At 42.9% G+C, this 19,839-nt stretch overlaps 1 long non-coding RNA gene across 14 annotated transcripts in view; it reads right to left on the bottom strand.

Annotated features, from left to right (window-relative positions):
• The window catches only part of LOC115864076 (uncharacterized), a 116,360-nt gene that overhangs the window by 27,181 nt on the left and 69,340 nt on the right, over nucleotides 1-19,839 (bottom strand). For 12 of the 14 annotated variants that reach the window (XR_009566146.1, XR_009566151.1, XR_011377887.1 and 9 more), the window contains 2 exons: nucleotides 19,195-19,328; nucleotides 2,753-2,874 (listed from right to left, as the gene is read on the bottom strand). This is a non-coding gene — a long non-coding RNA (uncharacterized lncRNA). The remainder of the gene's footprint in view (nucleotides 1-2,752; nucleotides 2,875-19,194; nucleotides 19,329-19,839) is intronic. The other 2 variants (XR_009566147.1, XR_009566150.1) reach the window with 1 other exon arrangement.

Raw genomic sequence — 19,839 nt, 5'->3', positions numbered from 1 at the left:
GTCTAAACTGAAAATGGCTTTCCTTGGGCGGAAAGGGGAGTATCAGGACAGTTCCTGGAGCATCCAACAAACAGACCTCCATCAGAAAGAGCTTGGGGCGGGGGTGGGGGTGGATCACTGTTAAACAGTCTGTGAGTTACACAGCACTACAGCAATCATATGTTAGCTGCAACCACCTGCACCTTGGGCATGTTACAGAAGTGCCTGGATCCCCCTATCCAATAGCCTTTTGCAATTTCTGCAAATTCCCAGCAGCTAATACTCTTAGCAGTCCCTTCTGGCTCTGGCTCCAGCTCCTGCTGGACTTTTAATCTCACTCACATCTCACCTCCTGAAGCTGGTCTCTTCCCTCTGCTGAGTTATCCCAGATATGGGACTTGTTTCCCTTTCTCCATGCTTTACCAAAAAGAAAAATATACACATATACCAACTCCATCAAAACACTATGTGTTCATCAGCCTTTCCTAAAGTTATGAAAAGACAGATGGGTTTTATATTACCATGTTGCTTGGCTCCTTCACCCTCTCCAGACACTTCTCTCATTTGGGAGGGGTCTCCCCTTCCCTCAGGAAACTAAATTCCCCTCATATTATTCAGAGCAACTTAGCTCTCCATCCCCCTACCTCTGACACCCAACAACCCATAGCTAGAGTCAGCCCACTATGAACCACCTACTCCAGGTTCCACTCTGACCAGCACTATGGAACATAAAGAAGTTTAAGTTTTGAACTTTCACTCTCTCACCACTACCATTCTGTGGTGGAATGCTTTTTTCCCCTAAGAATATGAATTGTACTACCCTTTTTAGAACAGAACTGGCTGTAGTCAGTTTTGGTTTTAAATAAGTTTCTATTACATCGCTCTATGTGAACTCTCCAGCTCAGAGAAAAGCCTACATTACAAGTCTAAACCAATTCCCATACACCCATATTGGGGTCTACTGACACTGAGAATGTGATTAAGGAACACAGTGCTTCTGACCCAAAGAAGGACAAAGGGGTTATATGTAAGTCCTTGTGCCACCCTGCAATAGAATTCCTACTGTTTCCAGGCTGGAGTTCTGGAGCTTCAACCGCCAGGGAACTAGGCAAAACTAAGGTGTCAGTTTCAAGGATTCCTTTCACCTCGGTTGGTGGGTGCCTAAAACCAGCTGAGAGGCTTCTCCAAAGGAGAAGTAAGGACAAATGCAAGGAGCAGGTTTCCTCCCAAGACCTAGGGCAGCTCTAATAACCCTCGCCTTCCTAGGCCACTCAGGTAATTTTCCCTTTCTAAGGAGAAGAAGCAAGAAAGGCCTCCCTAAGGAGGCCCCTGTCCCTTCCATTGCATCTGAGGCAGGAGGCTGAGAGGCTCTGCAAGGCTATATATACCAAAAAGGAGAAAATCCTAGGCAAGAAGAATTCTGAGCTTTGAATTCCTTTGTTCGTCACACCAGAAACTGCAACTGTAGGCACCATGGCCCAGTAGCCTTCCTCAGGAATCCTTTTCGTTCCAGGAAGGGAGGGGTAGTGAGAGGTCCCTAAATTCTTCACAGAGGCTAAAATTTATAATACCAGATTCAACAAAGAGAGGAAGAGGTGAGGATGGGAAATAAATCTTCTATCTTACATGAAGAGAAGACAAAACTTGATGTTTCATTTGTTAATGTCATAATTATAATAATACAGCCTTAAATATTGTTTAACCTAAAGGAACCCTCTAATAAAATTTAAAACTGGATGAACACATTCCAAATCAAATAAATAGGAATATTAAAAAAAAAATTAATAGGGGCCTTTCTCACCTTCTGAGATGGCCCACACTCTGTGGAGTGTGTTTCTCCCAAGGCCGCTCTTGCCTTCTGAGGTGGCCCACATTCTGTCTGTGAAGTGTGTTTCTCTCTAAATAAATCCACTTCTCACCTATCACTTTGTCTCTCACTGAATTCTTTCTGTGATGAGACATCAAGAATCTGAGCTTCATTAAGTCCTGAGACCAGCTAGACCAACTCCCGCTCATCATCAACACCACTGGGGACGTCTTCTGTGCCGTTTCTTTGTGACTTTGGGGGCACTAGCACCTGGTTGGGAGACTACCTTGGAAGGGATAGCATCTAAAATCATATTTTTTACTCTGATGCTGTTACAACAAGTGCTTCACCATCAAGGAGATTCATAGAAAAGCTATGGAAACAATTACAACTGTTCCACACCAAGATGATGGCTATGCGAGGATTCCAGCCCATACTGACTTAAACAAGGAGCTGTCCTGCCCCTGGGGCCCCTAGATCAGGCATCCAAAGATTTTTACTCCCTGACAGGCAGGGTTGATGCCCCTACTCAGCCTTGAAGCAGTTACATAAGACAGACCATCGCCCTTCTGATTCCCATAAGAATATGGGAATAAAATCTCTGAAGGGGAGAATGAAACATGAGGGAAGGAGGCAGGGCACAACCTTTGAGAGAATGACATAGCCCGAGGACATGACTTAAACTTATTAAAACCACATGGGTCCAAGATGGCAGACAAGTCAACTTCCACTAGACCTTGAGCCTCAGTATATGCTCACGTCAGCAAGCTAAACAACACACCCACAGGCGCCATGACAGTTCCAAGACCAACAATAAGCATCAAAAAGTGGGCGGTGGCCCAATTCCTAGAAATCCCCGCCCCTTACTAAAATAGCTGGAATACTCCTCCCACTCATTAGCCTAGGAAATTACCTACTGTATACCTGCTTTATACTGACAACCCCATACCCTGGTGCCTTTCTCACCTTCTAAGATGGCCCATACTCTGCCTGTGGAGTGTGTTTCTCCCAAGGCCAGTCTTGCCTTCTGAGATGACCCACACTCTGTCTGTGGAGTGTGTTTCTCTCTAAATAAATCCACTTCTTACCTAAAAAAAAAAAAAAAAAGAAAAATTAATAGGAACATTCTATTCATATTGCTCTGTACTTGCTTCTTTTTTTTTTGGGAGGGGGTGGATGTGAATTTATTTACATTAAGGCCTTATGAAGGCATAAAAAGGTTACATTTTGTGGCATATTTAACAAAATGTACTGACTGAAAATAAAGCTGGAATTGTCCCCAGAAAACTCAGGACCCTTAGTCTCACGAGGCTCTTTATAGCAGTCCTGTAGGGTATACTTGCTCTTTTCACTGATACAGAACCTACTTCAATGTTTTCATGGCCACATAGCATTTCACAGTCCCTACTCGTGGATATTTACCAATGCAATAAACATTCTTGTCCAGAGAACTCTGTGCTCAAGGATATGCACTTCTTTAGACAAAATTCTAGTTTGGGGGCTTCCCTGGTGGCACAGTGGTTGGGAGTCCGCCTGCCAATGCAGGGGACACGGGTTCGTGCCCCAGTCCGGGAGGATCCCACATGCCGCGGAGTGGCTGGGCCTGTGAGTCATGGCCGCTGGGCCTGCGCGTCTGGAGCCTGTGCTCCACAGCGGGAGAGGCCACAACAGTGAGAGGACCGCGTACCGCAAAAAAAAAAAAAAAAAAAAAATTCTAGTTTGCCCTGCTGTGACTTGCCTATTTGTATTTTTTGCCCATTTTCTATAGGACTTGTTGTCTTTTCCTTACTGATTTTTAGAAACCTTTTATAGATTATAAATACTAATCCATTGGTTTTTTTTTTTTTAGGCTACATTAGGTCTTTGTTGCTGCGCGCAGGCTTTCTCTAGTTATGGCGAGTGGGGGCTGCTCTTCGTTGTGGTGCACGGGCTTCTCATTGCAATGGCTTCTCTTGTTGCGGAGCACGGGCTCTAGGTGCATGGGCTTCAGTAGTTGCAGCACACAGGCTCAGTAGTCGTGGCGTGCGGGCTTCAGTAGTTGTGGAACATGGGCCCTAGAGTGCACGGGCTTCAGTAGTTGTGGCGCACAGGCTTAGTTGCTCCACAGCATGTAGGATCCTCCCGGACCAGGGCTCGAATCCACATCCCCTGCATTGGCAGGCAGATTCTTAACCACTGTACCACCAGGGAAGTCCCTTAATCCATTGTTTATCACATACATTGCAAAAATTTTCTCCCAGCCTGTTGGTTCTCTTCTAACTTTGTTTATGATGACTTTGCCATACAGAAGTTTCTCATTTTTATGTGACAAAACCAATTACAAACAATTTGGAAAGTACTGCCATGGGAGCAATGCATTCCAAGCTCTGAGCCACACAGCCTCTTCTGCTAGGGGCCACATAGCTGTGCTTAGTAGGTTCCTGTGGTGAAATGGCTGGTTAGGCAATCATTTTCTGAGCTGTTCACGTCTCGTTTTACAGCCAAGGTGGCGGTGTAAATTAATCAAGTTAAGAAGGAGCAAAAGAATTGTGAAGATTTTACTTGCTTGCTCGTTTTCATCTATTTGGAGGCTTCTTTCTTAAATGTTTGGAGTCATGTACTAACAATGTCAAAGAAATCCTGAGCCACTGAAAATCCAAAAACATCTTTATAAACAATAATCTGAGTATTTCCAGACCCTTTCAAATGTGGGCTTTAGGGCACTATTTGCTGTCACTGTGGAGGGAAAAATACATTCCAGACCCCACAGGAACAGAAAGGCTCAAGAGTCAAATGACTCCTAAAGTTTCAAGCAAGAAACCTTTAGAGTTTCCCTTCAGCCTCTCACAGATGATTAGCACTGGCCCCAATCTGATCCTGAACAGTTCAAAAAACCCTAGTGGCCAAATGGGATTTTGCCTGCAAGAGTACTTAGTCCCTGTTGCTGCAAACTGTGCCTACAGGTCCAATACTTTGTGGAGGCCATCCCACTTGGCCAGAACTACCTGCCGCCCCACTACTGAAACTCCACAGTATTTAGGCCAGCTGTGCAGAAGACAGGCCTAAAAGATGGTTCTGGCCTCCTTTCCCCTAGCTGAAACCTGACAGTCCTTAAGGAACTTGGTTTCTAAACAATGAAGGTTCTGCCATAAAATCATCCTTCAGTATCCAGTGGTACCAAAAGGAGAAACAGATGGTCTGTCTCAATGCTGCTTTAACACCATTACGCCTATAACCTTAAAAAAAATCCTTCCTTTGCTGAGGCCTATACCAAGCAACAACGCTCCTCCTCACTTCTGTAAGCTGTTGACCTCCTGGTCATCAAGGACTTGGCCCCTTGATCAGAGTCTGCCTTTCCACTCCAAGTCACACCTTTGCCTGCTCATGGTCTCCTATATCCTCCTATATTTCTACCTCTCCTTGTCTTGTCTTCTACAGTTTCTTCTTCAACTTCATTGAGATTTCCAGCCTCTCGATACCCACCCCCCTCATCGCTTTGCTGCCTATCAGTCCTCTCCTAGATTCACTTCTTTCTCTAGTCAAGTAGACAACCACTCTACTACCAATATCCGAGACTCCCCTTACTCCAGGTCTTCCACTTACCCCACAAAACACAGCTCCTGTTTGAATATGAATGTCCTCTGCTTTAACCCCCAAGTTGCCGAGCACTGCTAAAGCAATCATTTATCATGAGGGCTACTTCCTCTAGAAAGTCACTGTCTCCAATATTAGCTGGGTCTTTAGCACGGCTCAGCTGTCCTCCTCCGTGTCTGCAGATTACAGCCACTGGCACAACAGATTTTAAAAAACATGCCACTGTCCCCACTATCCCACCTGCTCCCAGCAGATGACTTCAATTTCTTCTGCCCAGAGAAAACAAAGCCCAACAGAAAGAAACTGTCTCCTCAAAATACCAAATCCCTCTGCCCCATCACATCCCTCACCCCTATCAAATGAGAGTTAAAAGTGCTCAAGAGGGCTTCCCTGGTGGCGCAGTTGTTGAGAGTCCGCCTGCCGATGCAGGGGACACGGGTTCGTGTCCCAGTCTGGGAAGATCCCACATGCCGCGGAGCGGCTGGGCCCATGAGCCATGTCTGCTGAGCCTGCGTGTCTGGAGCCTGTAAAGTGCTCAAGAGAGTACTAGCAAAAGGTAGGAAAGCAATAAATGGTGATGTGGTGGTGATGCAGTTAAAATCAGCGATGGCTTTGTCCTTTGTTCAGTTCAAGTTTAATCTCTCTACCGATTCTTAGGATACAGTAGACCCTTCTCCCCTGGAGCCTTGCTCAACAATTTTTATTTCTCTTTTCTGTCTTCAACTTCTCCCTCTCTTCTAGCTCTTTCCCCACTGCACAAGGTCATGCTTGGGTCTCAAAAAACAAATAACCCTCCCTAGATCCTGCGTTCCCCCTTCACCAACTCTCCTCTCTTCACAGACAAGCTTCTTGAAAGAGTGGCCTCCCTGATGGGGTCCACACCCTTGCCTCCATCTGCTAGCTGCAGAGATACTATCTAATAAAAGAGAGTGGACTGCTCTTATTTACCAACGGTCTGCTCTTCGGAAAACTGCTCTAGAGATTAGCAAAGAAACACGGTGAAAAGAAATACACTGTGTTGCGATTAATTCAGAACTTTAATAATATAAATGAAAAGAACAGATTTTCCTTTGTATCAACACTACTTCTGACTAAGGTATAAGCAAGATCATTTAAAGTGTTAAGACAAAGAAACGTGTTTTCACAAAATTCTGATTCTCTAGATCCAAAGGTAAAAATCATCTCTCCTCTCTGAGTTCCCACAGCATTAGTCTTATACCTGTCATATCCTATCAGTTTATATCAAATTATCATAAAACTCTCTGCAGTTAATAAATAATTAATAAATGAATGCTTATTATTATAGATTGGATAATTCTAATAATAGATCTACTCAACCAATTAAGTCAGGCCCCGTGAAGATCCTCCACTGACATTTTGCTTAGTATTAGGCTTTTTTTACACATTGAATTTCACAAAGTTACATTTCAGTCATTCACATCCTGTAATTTAGGTTTTCACTTATTTAAATGTACCTTAAAAATATCAAATACTAAGGCATTACCATGTCATTTGGTGTTCAGTCTGAAAAGACTAAGGTAGAAGTCAATGAGGCAGGAATTACCCAATCTGAGGGATGTGAGCAGGGCATTCTGGGGGAAGGAGTGCATCTTCCCTGCCTCACCTGAAAAACAGCCCAAGAGACGCTCCTCCAGGAGGGAAGGAGACGCCCTCTCACACCGTCTGCCCCTTCTGCCTCAGCCCCTTCACAAGATCTGAGTGTTCAGTTCCCTGGCACAGGCACGGCTTTGCCATTCCCGGACCTCCCAAAGTGTGTTCATTTCTGAAACAAGGAAGTCTGCCTAGAAAATCTCAAAAGCTTTTCTCTGATACAAATAACTGCACATTATTTAAAGCATGAAAATCAAATTTGATTTTGAAAAGCAGGTTCAGTGCTTAAAGAAACCCAGTGGTAAATCCTTTTGTGGATATGAAGAATCTCCATGTCCTCGTCCCCCAACCACCCTCAATGTAACTGTTAGATCATCTGTATGAAATCAATAGTTCTCCTAAAGCAGACCATGGAGATTGGTGTCAGAAGCTTCTTCCAAAGCACTGATTCCTGCCCCCACAGTCCTGCTGAAGAAGCCAGTCTTTAATCCTCACCCAGGCAGAAATACGGGCTTGGAGGACTGTGTAAGGGTAAAAAGCCGGCCAGGAAAGCATGCCAGGAAACACAGGGCAGGGCCAGGTGACAGGCCCCAGTCCCTCTAGAGCCAGTACCAGAACCTCCCAATTTGCTTTACCCTTGTAGAGGGTGTAATTTCCAGCAGTGCTAAAATAAAATCACCAATGGCACACAGCCAAAGGGCAGGGCCAGGCTGGGTAAGCAAAAGCCAGGGATGCGCCTGAGAGACTCCTGATTTAGAATCCAAGCAGTATGGGCAGAAGACCTAAATAGACATTTCTCCAAAGAAGATATACAGACTGCCAACAAACACATGAAAGAATGCTCAACATCATTAATCATTAGAAAAATGCAAATCAAAACTACAATGAGATATCATCTCACACCAGTCAGAATGGCCATCATCAAAAAATCTAGAAACAATAAATGCTGGAGAGGGTGTGGAGAAAAGGGAACACTCTTGCACTGCTGGTGGGAATGTGAATTGGTTCAGCCACTATGGAGAACAGTATGGAGGTTCCTTAAAAAACTACAAATAGAACTACCATATGACCCAGCAATCCCACTACTGGGCATATACCCTGAGAAAATCGAAATTCAAAAAGAGTCATGCACCAAAATGTTCATTGCAGCTCTATTTACAATAGCCCGGAGATGGAAACAACCTAAGTGCCCATCATCGGATGAATGGATAAAGAAGATGTGGCACATATATACAATGGAATAGTACTCAGCCATAAAAAGAAATGAAATTGAGCTATTTGTAATGAGGTGGATAGACCTAGAGTCTGTCATACACAGTGAAGTAAGTCAGAAAGAAAAAGACAAATACCGTATGCTAACACATATATATGGAATTTAAGAAAAAAAAAATGTCATGAAGAACCTAGGGGTAAGGCAGGAATAAAGACGCAGACCTCCTAGAGAACGGACTTGAGGTTATGGGGAGGGGGAAGGGTGAGCTGTGACGGGACGAGAGAGAGTCATGGACATATACACACTAACAAACGTAGTAAGGTAGATAGCTAGTGGGAAGCAGCCGCATGGCACAGGGATATTGGCTCGGTGCTTTGTGACAGCCTGGAGGGGTGGGATAGGGAGGGTGGGAGGGAGGGAGATGCAAGAGGGAAGAGATATGGGGACATATGTATATGTATAACTGATTCACTTTGTTATAAAGCAGAAACTAACACACCATTGTAAAGCAATTATACCCCAATAAAGATGTTAAAAAAAAAAAAAAAAAAGAATCCAAGCAGTGAGGAGCAAAGGCAGTGGACAGCCTCTACAGAGGTCTTATAAAGTAGCTGCCTTCTCTGAGTAAATCCAGGTTGCCAACAGGAAATCTCCTACCTCCATGGGCCTCCTTACTTGCTCCAGAGACTTCCTCAGCAGCCTGACCTTTTTAGGAGGAAAGATCATGAGACTGGGACTCAAGTGACACCAGCATACTGGTTTTGGAAATGTCCCTTCTCTATGGAGTCACCAGCTCACAGAGCAGAAACTTCCCATGGTGTGCCCCCATTTCCTCCCCCTGCCAATACAGAATCTAAGACTTGTCCCCAAACCACCCAGCCAAGCTATAGTGTGAGGCTGTGGAAAGAATGCTTCATACAGTTCAACACGCCTGGGGAGAAAGATTCCTTCAGTCCTTCACTTGTTCACGCGCTCATTCATTCACCCAGTTTCCAAGCACTATTACTGCCCACTGTGCTCCAAGCACTCGGCTGCAAGGATGCCTTGCAAGATTCTTAGCGGACACCAGTCTGGCAATTGCCTAAGAACCTCTTTAAAGTGGACCCTGTTGATTCGAACTTCTGACAGGAAATAACTGCTTTTTGTGTCTATGCTATCAGGATGGGTTAGGTAAATAATTTAATCCCATAAATATGACTGTCAGTTGGAAAACTGCAGTGACTTATGAGACTTCTGGTTTTCTACCCATTAAAGCAGGTCTTCTCATAAAGCACAGCAAGATCTTTTTTGACCCACCTCTTAGAGAAATGGAAATAAAAACAAAAATAAACAAATGGGACCTAATGAAACTTCAAAGCTTTTGCACAGCAAAGGAAACCATAAACAAGACCAAAAGACAACCCTCAGAATGGGAGAAAATATTTGCAAATGAAGCAACTGACAAAGGATTAATCTCCAAAATTTATAAGCAGCTCATGCAGCTCAATAACAAAAAAACAAACAACCCAATCCAAAAATGGGCAGAAGACCTAAATAGACATTTCTCCAAAGAAGATATACAGACTGCCAACAAACACATGAAAGAATGCTCAACATCACTAATCATTAGAGAAATGCAAATCAAAACTACAATGAGATATCATCTCACACCGGTCAGAATGGCCATCATCAAAAAATCTAGAAACAATAAATGCTGGAGAGGGTGTGGAGAAAAGGGAACACTCTTGCACTGCTGGTGGGAATGTGAATTGGTTCAGCCACTATGGAGAACAGTATGGAGGTTCCTTAAAAAACTACAAATAGAACTACCATATGACCCAGCAATCCCACTACTGGGCATATACCCTGAGAAAACCATAATTCAAAAGGAGTCATGTACCAAAATGTTCATTGCAGCTCTATTTACAATAGCCCGGAGATAGAAACAACCTAAGTGCCCATCATCGGATGAATGGATAAAGAAGATGTGGCACATATATACAATAGAATATTACTCAGCCATAAAAAGAAACGAAATTCAGCTATTTGTAATGAGGTGAATAGACCTAGAGTCTGTCATACAGAGTGAAGTAAGTCAGAAAGAGAAAGACAAATACCGTATGCTAACACACATATATGGAATTTAAGAAAAAAAAAATGTCACGAAGAACCTAGGGGTAAGACAGGAATAAGACACAGACCTACCAGAGAATGGACTTGAGGATATGGGGAGGGGGAAGGGTAAGCTGTGACAAAGCGAGAGAGAGGCATGGACATATATACACTACCAAACGTAAGGTAGATAGCTAGTGGGAAGCAGCCGCATAGCACAGGGAGATCAGCTCGGTGCTTTATGACTGCCTGGAGGGGTGGGATAGGGAGGGTGGGAGGGAGGGAGACGCAAGAGGGAAGAGATATGGGAACATATGTATATGTATAACTGATTCACTTTGTTACAAAGCAGAAACTAACACACCATTGTAGAGCAATTATACTCCAATAAAGATGTAAAAAAAAAAATAAAAAAAATAAAAAAACAAAAAACAGGTCTTAGGATCTCTACAAGCTAATGCATACACAAGTGAGTTAACCATGTGATTCCAAAAGTAAACAAACCTAATGACTTCACAAAAAAAATCTTTTTTTCATATAATTAATTCAGACAAACCCTTCCTTCATAGGTCTAAGTCAATATGTTTTTATTGTATTGCTCTCAAAAGAATGAAGCCAGAATTCAATAAACCACTAAGTTACAACCCTAACTCTGCTGTAACCAAACTAGACAACCTTACTTAAAACACCTCAAGCTATTTATGAATAGATTAGGACTTTTTTTTTCCTTTTGAATTCTATGGAACATCCAACATTCTCTGGTTAGAGGAATGTCAGGGCCTACAAGGGACAGGGGACAGGGCGGTGACTGTGAGTGACTTGTCTTCCCTGGCTCTCTTCTTCCTCCCACCTCTTAACTGTGGGTACTGCTAGCTCCAGGCTACAGCTTTTGCTCTAGTCTTTCCCTCCTTGGAAAATTCATCTCTAAGAGATGGAGAGTAGAGAAGTGAGAAATGGAATTTGAGTCCTGAATACCTTAGTTTGAGTCCTAATTCTCTAACTGAACTTCAGTTCTAGTAAGGAGTAAAGTAATAAAGCATCGTATACAGGATTGTGTTAAATAAGCTGCTGTATATAATGGCCTTTGTAAACGGCAGATTGATTTTAAAATAATGCTGTGGCTGTTGTTTTATTATGATTACTGCCCAATCCTACCTCTCCTCAAGCTCTACTCTCAGGTTCCAACTGAGACCAATGTCACACTCCTCTCCAGAGTCTGCCAAGACTGCCAACAGGAAAGGGAGAACCAAGATATGACCCACCCCTCCTTCAAGAATCTCAAGGGTGTCAAATCTAGAGAGTTCCCACTCCTACCTATTACCACTATTTTTACAGGTAACTTTTTCTCTAAATGGGAATCCCCACCCTAAAGAACATTTCTTTTCAGATATACCTCTAGCCCTTCAAATTCAACTCCAAGAAACAAATTTGTCTCCCCTTCTAGAACAGTGGTTCTCCTTTCCAGTTACCCCATACTTGTCATGACGAGTAATTTTCCAACTTCACAGGGCAAACACTTTGGCATTATCAGTGACTTGTTATTCTTTCTTCTTTATCCTCTTCCTGCCTGACAGACTACCAGACTAGTGGTTTCTTCTATGAAATGTCCTTCAGATTGGTTCTTTTCCTTATAATCCCATTGCCTACCCCAGCTGACACCTTATTTTCATATTACAGGCCTGAACTGCCACTATAGATTCCTAACTGGTTTCCCTAACCTCATTTTTTCATTTCATTCATTTCATGCATTCATACCATAAAACCTTCCTACTTTTATCACCACTATTCATTACCTAGCCCATCAAGGTTTAAAAGAAAATTGTCTGGTTTCAGTCCACCTACCACCCTCAAGTCAGAATCTATTTCCTATTTTTCTTAAATAAATAAGTTTATTTATTTATTTAGGCTGCATTAGGTCTTATTTGCTGCGCACGGGCTTTCTCTAGTTGTGGTGAGCGGGGACTATTCTTCATTGTGGTGCACAGGCTTCTCATTGAGGTGGCTTCTCTTGTTGGCGGAGCACGGGCTCTAGGTGCACGGGCTTCAGTAGTTGTGGCACGTAGGCTCAGTAGTTGTGGCTCGCAGGCTCTAGAGCACAGGCTCAGTAGTTGGGGCGCACAGGCTTAGTCGTTCTGAGGCATGTGGGATCTTCCCGAACGAGGGCTCGAACCCTTGTGCCCTACATTGGAAGGTGGATTCTTAACCACTGCATCACCAGAGAAGTCCCCTATTTTTTTAAAGTGGCTTTTCTTTTTCTGAATTAGAAAAGATAATTTCTGTTAACAATGTGTTGTATGATTTTTAAAATATATACACACAGCTATGGCTATATTTATCTCAACTGAAATAGGTTCATATGCTATATATTTTTTCATGTATATACTGTAGCCATCTTTCTGTGATAATAATTATACATTTACTTCATGTACCGCTGTATGGACATACCACTATTTATTTGACCAATCCCCTATCAATGGCTATTTTGATTGCTTTATAAACTCTGTAATAAATATCATCACACATACATCTCTGTACACTTGCCCTTAGGATAAATACCTAGAAGTTGAATTGCTGGTTTAAGAGCATGTGTACTTTAAATCTGTTACATATTGCCAAAACTGAACTTCAGAGAGAATGGATTAATATTTATTCCCAGCAACAGAGTATGAGATCCTGTTTCCTCCAGTCCTCGACAGTAATAAATATTTTCTTCTTTTTAATATTTGTCAATCTAACAGTTGAAAAATGATATTTCATTTCTGTTTGTTTTCTGGATTATAAATAACAGCTTTTTTCTATATGCTTTATTGGCCATATTTAGTTTTCCATGACTTTTCCCTTTTTCTTTTTGTGTTTTTTTCCTATTGATTTGTAAGAGCTTTGTACACATTAGAGATATGTTGAAAACTTTTTTTAACCAGTTGACACCTACTTTTTATTTTGTTTATGGTACTTGTTGTGATTTTTTTTAAGCTAATCCACCACACTTTTTCCTTTATGGTTTCTGCCTTTGGTACCACACTAAAAAAACTATTTTCTAGTACACTTATCACTTTAGTTTTTATGTAAAAATCTTTAACACAACATTGTAAATCAACTATACTCTAATAAAAAATAATTTAAAAAAGTAAAATAAAATGAAAATAATAATAATTTTAAAAATAAAAATATTTATCTAAAATTTACTTTACTAGAAGGTGACAGATTTTCTTTTAAATGGTTAGCCATTTGTCCTAAACAGTCTCATCTGCCACTGAAACCTAAGTCTGTTTTGGGTCATTCAAATCTGAGCTCTACTCCCCAACAAGAATTCTTCTTCCCAGTTAGATGAGTTTTTTCATTGCCCACAATAGGTTTTATGTAGGTTGCTGTTTATATTTACATTGTCTCTTACCTTCCCTCCAGAGATCCTTCAAAGCAAAACCATTTCTGGGGTAAGAAGTAGTAAATGCTATTTAAAACAAGAAATACTTCCAGGGCTTCCCTGGTGGCACAGTGGTTGAGAGTCCACCTGCCGTTGCAGGGGACATGGGTTCGTGCCCCAGTCCGGGAAGATCCCACATGCCACAGAGCGGCTGGGCCCGTGAGCCATGGCCGCTGAGCCTGCGCTCCGCAACGGAAGAGGCCACAACAGTGAGAGGCCCGTGTACTGCAAAAAATAAAAAAATAAAATAAAATAAAATAAAACAAGAAATACTTCCAAAAGAGAGAAGATAATATAGAAGAACACATAAGAGGTTCTACAAATCCTTTGTATGGCTAAGAAGTAGATGAGCTTTTTATTCAGCAGAGCCCTTCAGTGGACCTTGGATATACAGAGGTGAACCTGGGAGGCGAAGTTAGAGTTCAATTGCTTTGCATAATAAAGTAAGAAGTATTTGGAGGCTTAGTGGCAATAGAGTGAGGAAGGTTTGCAAAGGAAAGAAAGATAAGATTGTAAGAGACACCAAGGCCACATATATGGGTGATATTAATGAATCCCTAATGGAAAGGTGGGCAAATTACTTTAAGGGAAAGGGATAGCCAGTATGAGAATTCAAGTTGCTTACTTTGCTGCAATGTAAAATACTCTCCATTACCCAAACTTTAACAAAGTCCGCTACACACAAAAGGCTTTAAGCTGTGAGATATCTGAGTTCTACCATCTGGTTCGATGTGGATGGAAACAGGAACAGCATTCTTGAGACAATAAGACTGTCTATAATCTGAACTAATTTAATGGGAGCAAGAGATCAAAATCAGTGACTATAAATACATGAGCTCCCAAGAAACTGGTGAATTCCGGGTGAAGGAATCAGAGTTTCCACAAGTTGCAGAATGACACCTTGAGCCAAAAGTTTAAGGGAAAAGATGGTTCCAGCTAACTAATGTGTTACACTATGATATTCAATTCTCAGAACCTCTTAAACAGAATCAAACTGCATGAGGTACAACAGTGATGAACAGAAGTAGCTGGTAGAGGAGGTGCTGATCACTCTGCTTGCACAAGAAACAAGCTGAGGATTGTCGCTTCACCATTGCACATGCTCCCAAAGGGGTCTTGCAGTCCCTACCCCACCTAAGGTGTCCTCAGTCGACTCTCACCTCTTCCACGAAGCTTTCTCCCAAGGTTTTAGCCCTCAGATGTTTCCTTTCCAGAATTTCCAGTTTACTTAAAATCTAAACCTCAGATTAACCTTTATTTTTTCTATCTGTTAATTTCTCTGTGGAATTCAACTGTACATGCCATGCAGATGAGAATTACATGAAAGAAAAGGAAAAGAAAAAGAAAAGAAAAGAAACAAGCCACCTACACACATCCTAAACATCTTATATTACACTCAGAGCCTATTACATTCTTGGTGGTGGAACAGTGCAAGACACTGATGCAGAAGCAAGTTTACTAATCAACCTAGATGGTGATGCTCCTGAATCAAGGAACAAAGTGAGAGGAATAAAAACAGGAAGGAATGCAGGAATAGGGAGAAGAGGATGGGCTGATGAAGAATGTAATCTGGCTTAAGACACCCAGGTTATAATATCAATAGTGTATGGTCATCATGAGTCAGGAACTAGAAGAGAGATTTAGGTTGGAGATAGAGATCTGAGAGTTTTTGATAAGCACAGATGACATCACCCAGGGACAGTTTATAGAGGGAGGAGAGAACAGGTCTAAGGAAAGAATCTTAGGAAATGTCTTCATGTAGGGAGCCTGTTAGGAAAGACTAGTTGGGGAAAGTAAGCCTTCTGCAGTTATAGACAAACTAATAATTATAAACACCTATAGAATGAACAAGTAACTGGCTGGCTCTATTTAAGATCTCTAAATGCCCATTTCAAGCCCTCTTTCCACCTTCCTGCAAGTGAACTCACTCACTGATCTTCACAGTTAAAACCATGGTCTTTCAGAGGAAGTGGCAGAAATGGACAATTGTCACAGGCCAAGGCCCCTAAGGTGGGAGGATGCTATTTGCTGATGTTCAGAGAACACCATACCTAAGGGAAAGTTCAACGCTGAGCCTTTCCATCTAGTTTGTTCTATGATTAGCTCAAGCCAACTGAGTTAAGATCAGCCAAACAAAGATCTCACTCATGACAGGAAAGATCCATATACCAGGGTCTCAAAAGGCCTTAGTCAAGAGCCTTAGTGACTTCTATCTGCTTCAAGGGATCTGTTCCTGTCCTGGTTGAGAATGACATTCAGAGGAAGTGATGGCTTCCACTTTGGTTACCCGCTATGCCCTTGGCACTTAGTCACCCACCCTGACAGATTTAAATGGCTGCAAGACTGCCCTTCCCAGACATGGGTTTATCTTCACTGAAGGACTGAAAAAAATTATTATAGTCTGGACTGCCCATGAGCTATAAAAGAAGAGGGATTTCATAGGCAAAGTAGAAAATTTATAATGTCACACCCATTCCATAAAAATGACCTCCATACCACTTGGCACTGATGCCCATATGTAAAATCAAAATCTTGAACCAGCAGTGAGAACTGGGACTAACGTGGAGATGAACAGTCCCAGAGTGGGAGAGATGGGGTGCCCAAAAGTACTAGAGAAATCCTGGAAGAGGTCAAACCTAGGGAAAGAAGCCTCAGAGAAGCCCTCCTTCCTTGGATCCAAAAGCTGATGTATCTGTGGCCATGATGGCATCACCCCATTCACCATTTCCTGTTTCCACTGGAGGAAAGGGGAAGAGGACCTAAACATGGGAGAAAGAATGTAGCAACCCTACCTCCCTCTCCACCTTGGGCTCCACTCCAGATCAGAGCCGGCCTTCTGCAGACACACAGTTAAGTAGTCACACACATGGTGTGATTCCAGCAGAGACATAAACAGCAGGCGCTCAGTGGGCACTTGTTGAATGAGGAGTCCCAGGAGACATTTCCTATCCCCAAAGAATTTTTTTCACTGACTGTCACATTACCTTTACCTGGAATTCCTCCATTTGATGTCCATTCCTTTAGGATAAAGCCTTGTACTTCCCAAAACTGTGCTCCACCAAGCACCATACTCTGTCAGATTTTAACAATTTTCTTCAGCCAGAAAAAAAAAAGGTTTTCTAGTTAAATAAGTCTAGGAAATGTTATATTCTCTATCTCCCTTTTGGAGCTTTATAAATGCATATTAAAAGCTCTTTTTGAGGCAGAGGCAGTTGGAGAGCTAACATGAAATTCAGGACAGGGGCTCAACTAAGCCTAAGAGCCTTGTTCCAGAAGCATAGCTGTACAGACCAGCAAGACAGCCAATCAGCCCAAAGAGAGCAGTAGACAGAGTTCAAGGTGGTCAACACTGGGATATCAGTGCATGGGCAGAACTCTACTTACCAAAGCGTAGCTGTAGGAAAAGTCTCTAGTATCGGAGAAGGGACCTGGCCCAGAAGAGATTGGAAAGCAAAGGTCATAGCCCCTGATAAGGGGCTGACAGCAGGGTTACAGTCCTGGACAGGGCTAGGGGGTCCTTCTCAGGGAAAAGCCAAAAAAAAGGTGAGATGGAGGAGAGGCAGAGACTGGTGGACAGAACTGTCACTCAGGGCACATGCCCAGGAGTTCCTCCCTGCTGGGGGCACTGGCTCCAAAATCCTGGTGATCAGCAGATCCAGCTACATCACTAGATCTTGTGTATGAGGCTAAGGTGGTTGGGAAGAGAGGTAGGGGTGTGGTATATCCAGAAATTTCCAAAGAACTGTGCTGATTCCAGTAAGGAAGGAGGTTCACATTATGTCAAACTTTAGGAGGTGAGGGGTAGAGACCATTCTTCAGGTAGTTCTCTAGGAAAATGTGCTGAAAGAAGTGAGAACCTTAGAGGCCTGAATGAAGCCGAAAGTCTGATCCAAAGAAAATGCTCCAGACTTAGGGTAGAAATGTGGACAAAGTAGAAGTTGAAGCCTGAGGGTAAAGGGCATCCATGAACCCAACTGTGAGGAGCTGGGAAAGGCACTGAGATTTGAGCTGTCTCTGTCAGACTCCCTGAGGGAGGAAAGATGTGAGAATTCAGATCACAAAGGCAGTTTGGGAGCACTGCTAAATGAAAGATGAACAGTCAACCAGTAGCGAATTCAATCCACAAAAGTTGAAGATTGAATCCCAGGTGCTATGCTGGCACCTCTGGCTTAGTTATTTTGGCTCCACAAAGTTAGAGAACAAGAGGGAACTGCACTTTGCATGGATACCCTAAGTGCTTTGTCACTGCTTTGGACAAGGCTTATTTACTTTCTGGTAAAGCCCTATCGCAGCACAGCTCATTGGGAAATCAAGACCAAAAGCTGTCTGTGACCAGCGGCCACTGAGGAAGTACCCTGCCCATGTTGTCATCGGTGGCCTCTTTTGCGCCACCATTTTACATCATTTATGGGAAGCTGCCTCCTGCTTCCTAAGATCTGTGATGGTCTTGTCTGAGGACATCAGAGCAAACCACAGACTCAAAGGTTCTACACTCCTTATTACATTCTGCCTGTCAGCTGTTCTCCAGATAACACCATGACTGCATATCCAGCACACTGGTGGGGAAATCTCTCTACCCAGCATCCCCTCTGGAGTTCAAGAGCCTCCATTCCCCCCACTCTCAGCTCCTTATCTTTCCTCAGGCAAAACTGTGAAGAAAACAAGGTGTTTCTGGGGCTTCCCTGGTGGCGCAGTGGTTGAGAGTCCGCCTGCCGATGCAGGGGACACGGGTTTGTGCCCCGGTCCGGGAAGATCCCACATGCCGTGGAGCGGCTGGGCCTGTGAGCCATGGCCGTTGAGCATGCGCGTCCGGAGCCTGTGCTCCACAACGGGAGAGGCCACAACACTGAGAGGCCTGCGTACCGCAAAAATAAATAAATAAATAAATAAAAACAAAAAAACAAAAAAAAAAACAAGGTGTTTCTTTAGGAACCCAACTTCTCTTCTCAGGGCCATTATCTCAATCTCAGTGGTGTCTCCTTCCCGTCACTATGACTGGGGGCACAATGCTTTCTCCTCTCTGTCCCTGCCTTAGTCTAGTTCTCAGAAATCAATCTCATAAACTCATTCATACTTCTACTTACATGACCAAGACGCTTCATAATCAAACCCTTTCCTGGAGTTTCTTCATTTTTAATAGGGTCTCAAAAGACTTAAGGGAAAGAAATTTCACTTGTGGAATTCCAAGCAACAGCAAATAGCTGAGGCAAGTCTTTGAGGGTCAAGACGTATTCTTGGTGCCCCCTGAAATTATACCACTTAACAGACCAGCCCTGTCTCTTCTTATTCCATCACCTGACACCCTTAAGCTGTCTCCTCTGCCAGCCAGAGGCCAGGCTCCCCTGGATCTGGGCCAACACCCACCGCCATCTGGTCTCCCTTGAAAAAGCAAAAGGGAGACATCTCTTGTTTACTCAGTAATAATTCACTGTAATAGCCACATAACAGGTGCCACCACCTCCCAGTTCACGCAGTAAGGCCACACCACACCCTCACCTCTGCCGCCATCATGGCTTATTCCTTGGAACACATCAACAGGTTTTATTTGGATGATATGACAGGGCCTCTTAAACAGTACACCGGAGTTACCAGTGGTGTTTTGATAGTGTGAGTTACACTGCAATGAAGACCTAGAGGTAAAGAACAAAGACTTTTTTTAATCCTCCCCTACAGTCAATTGGTTATCTTTCCCACATATGTTGTTGCACCATATCTACATATAGAACCTAGTACTAGTCTATAAACAGGATGCTCTGGCTAAACACGTCTAAACAAGCAAAACTGTGAGATAAAGAAAGATGGTATCTCCCCATCTTCTCTTCTTTCCCCACCCTCCTTTCTTACATCTTGTCAGAGACAGAAGAGCTCTATAAAAACCACATGGGCTTTGGAATTGGACAGACCTGAGGAGAAATAAATCATAGCTCAGCCTTGTATTAGCTGTCTGACCTTGGGCAAGTTACATAATTTCTTTTTCAGCTTGCCCATGTGCAAAAATGGAAATGATAACTTATTGATTTGTATTATGATATTAAATAAGAAAATATGCAAAGACATCTAATATATGCCTGGCTCTCCAGGGATGTAAGTTTGTTCTTCCCAATCTAGTTTATCGTGTACCTGGTCCCCTCATGTTACGCT

Source organism: Globicephala melas, chromosome 12, assembly GCF_963455315.2.
Source record: "Globicephala melas chromosome 12, mGloMel1.2, whole genome shotgun sequence".
Lineage (NCBI taxonomy): Eukaryota > Metazoa > Chordata > Mammalia > Artiodactyla > Delphinidae > Globicephala > Globicephala melas.
Note: the sequence above shows the minus strand (reverse complement) of the source record. Positions and strands in the feature narration are given on the sequence as shown.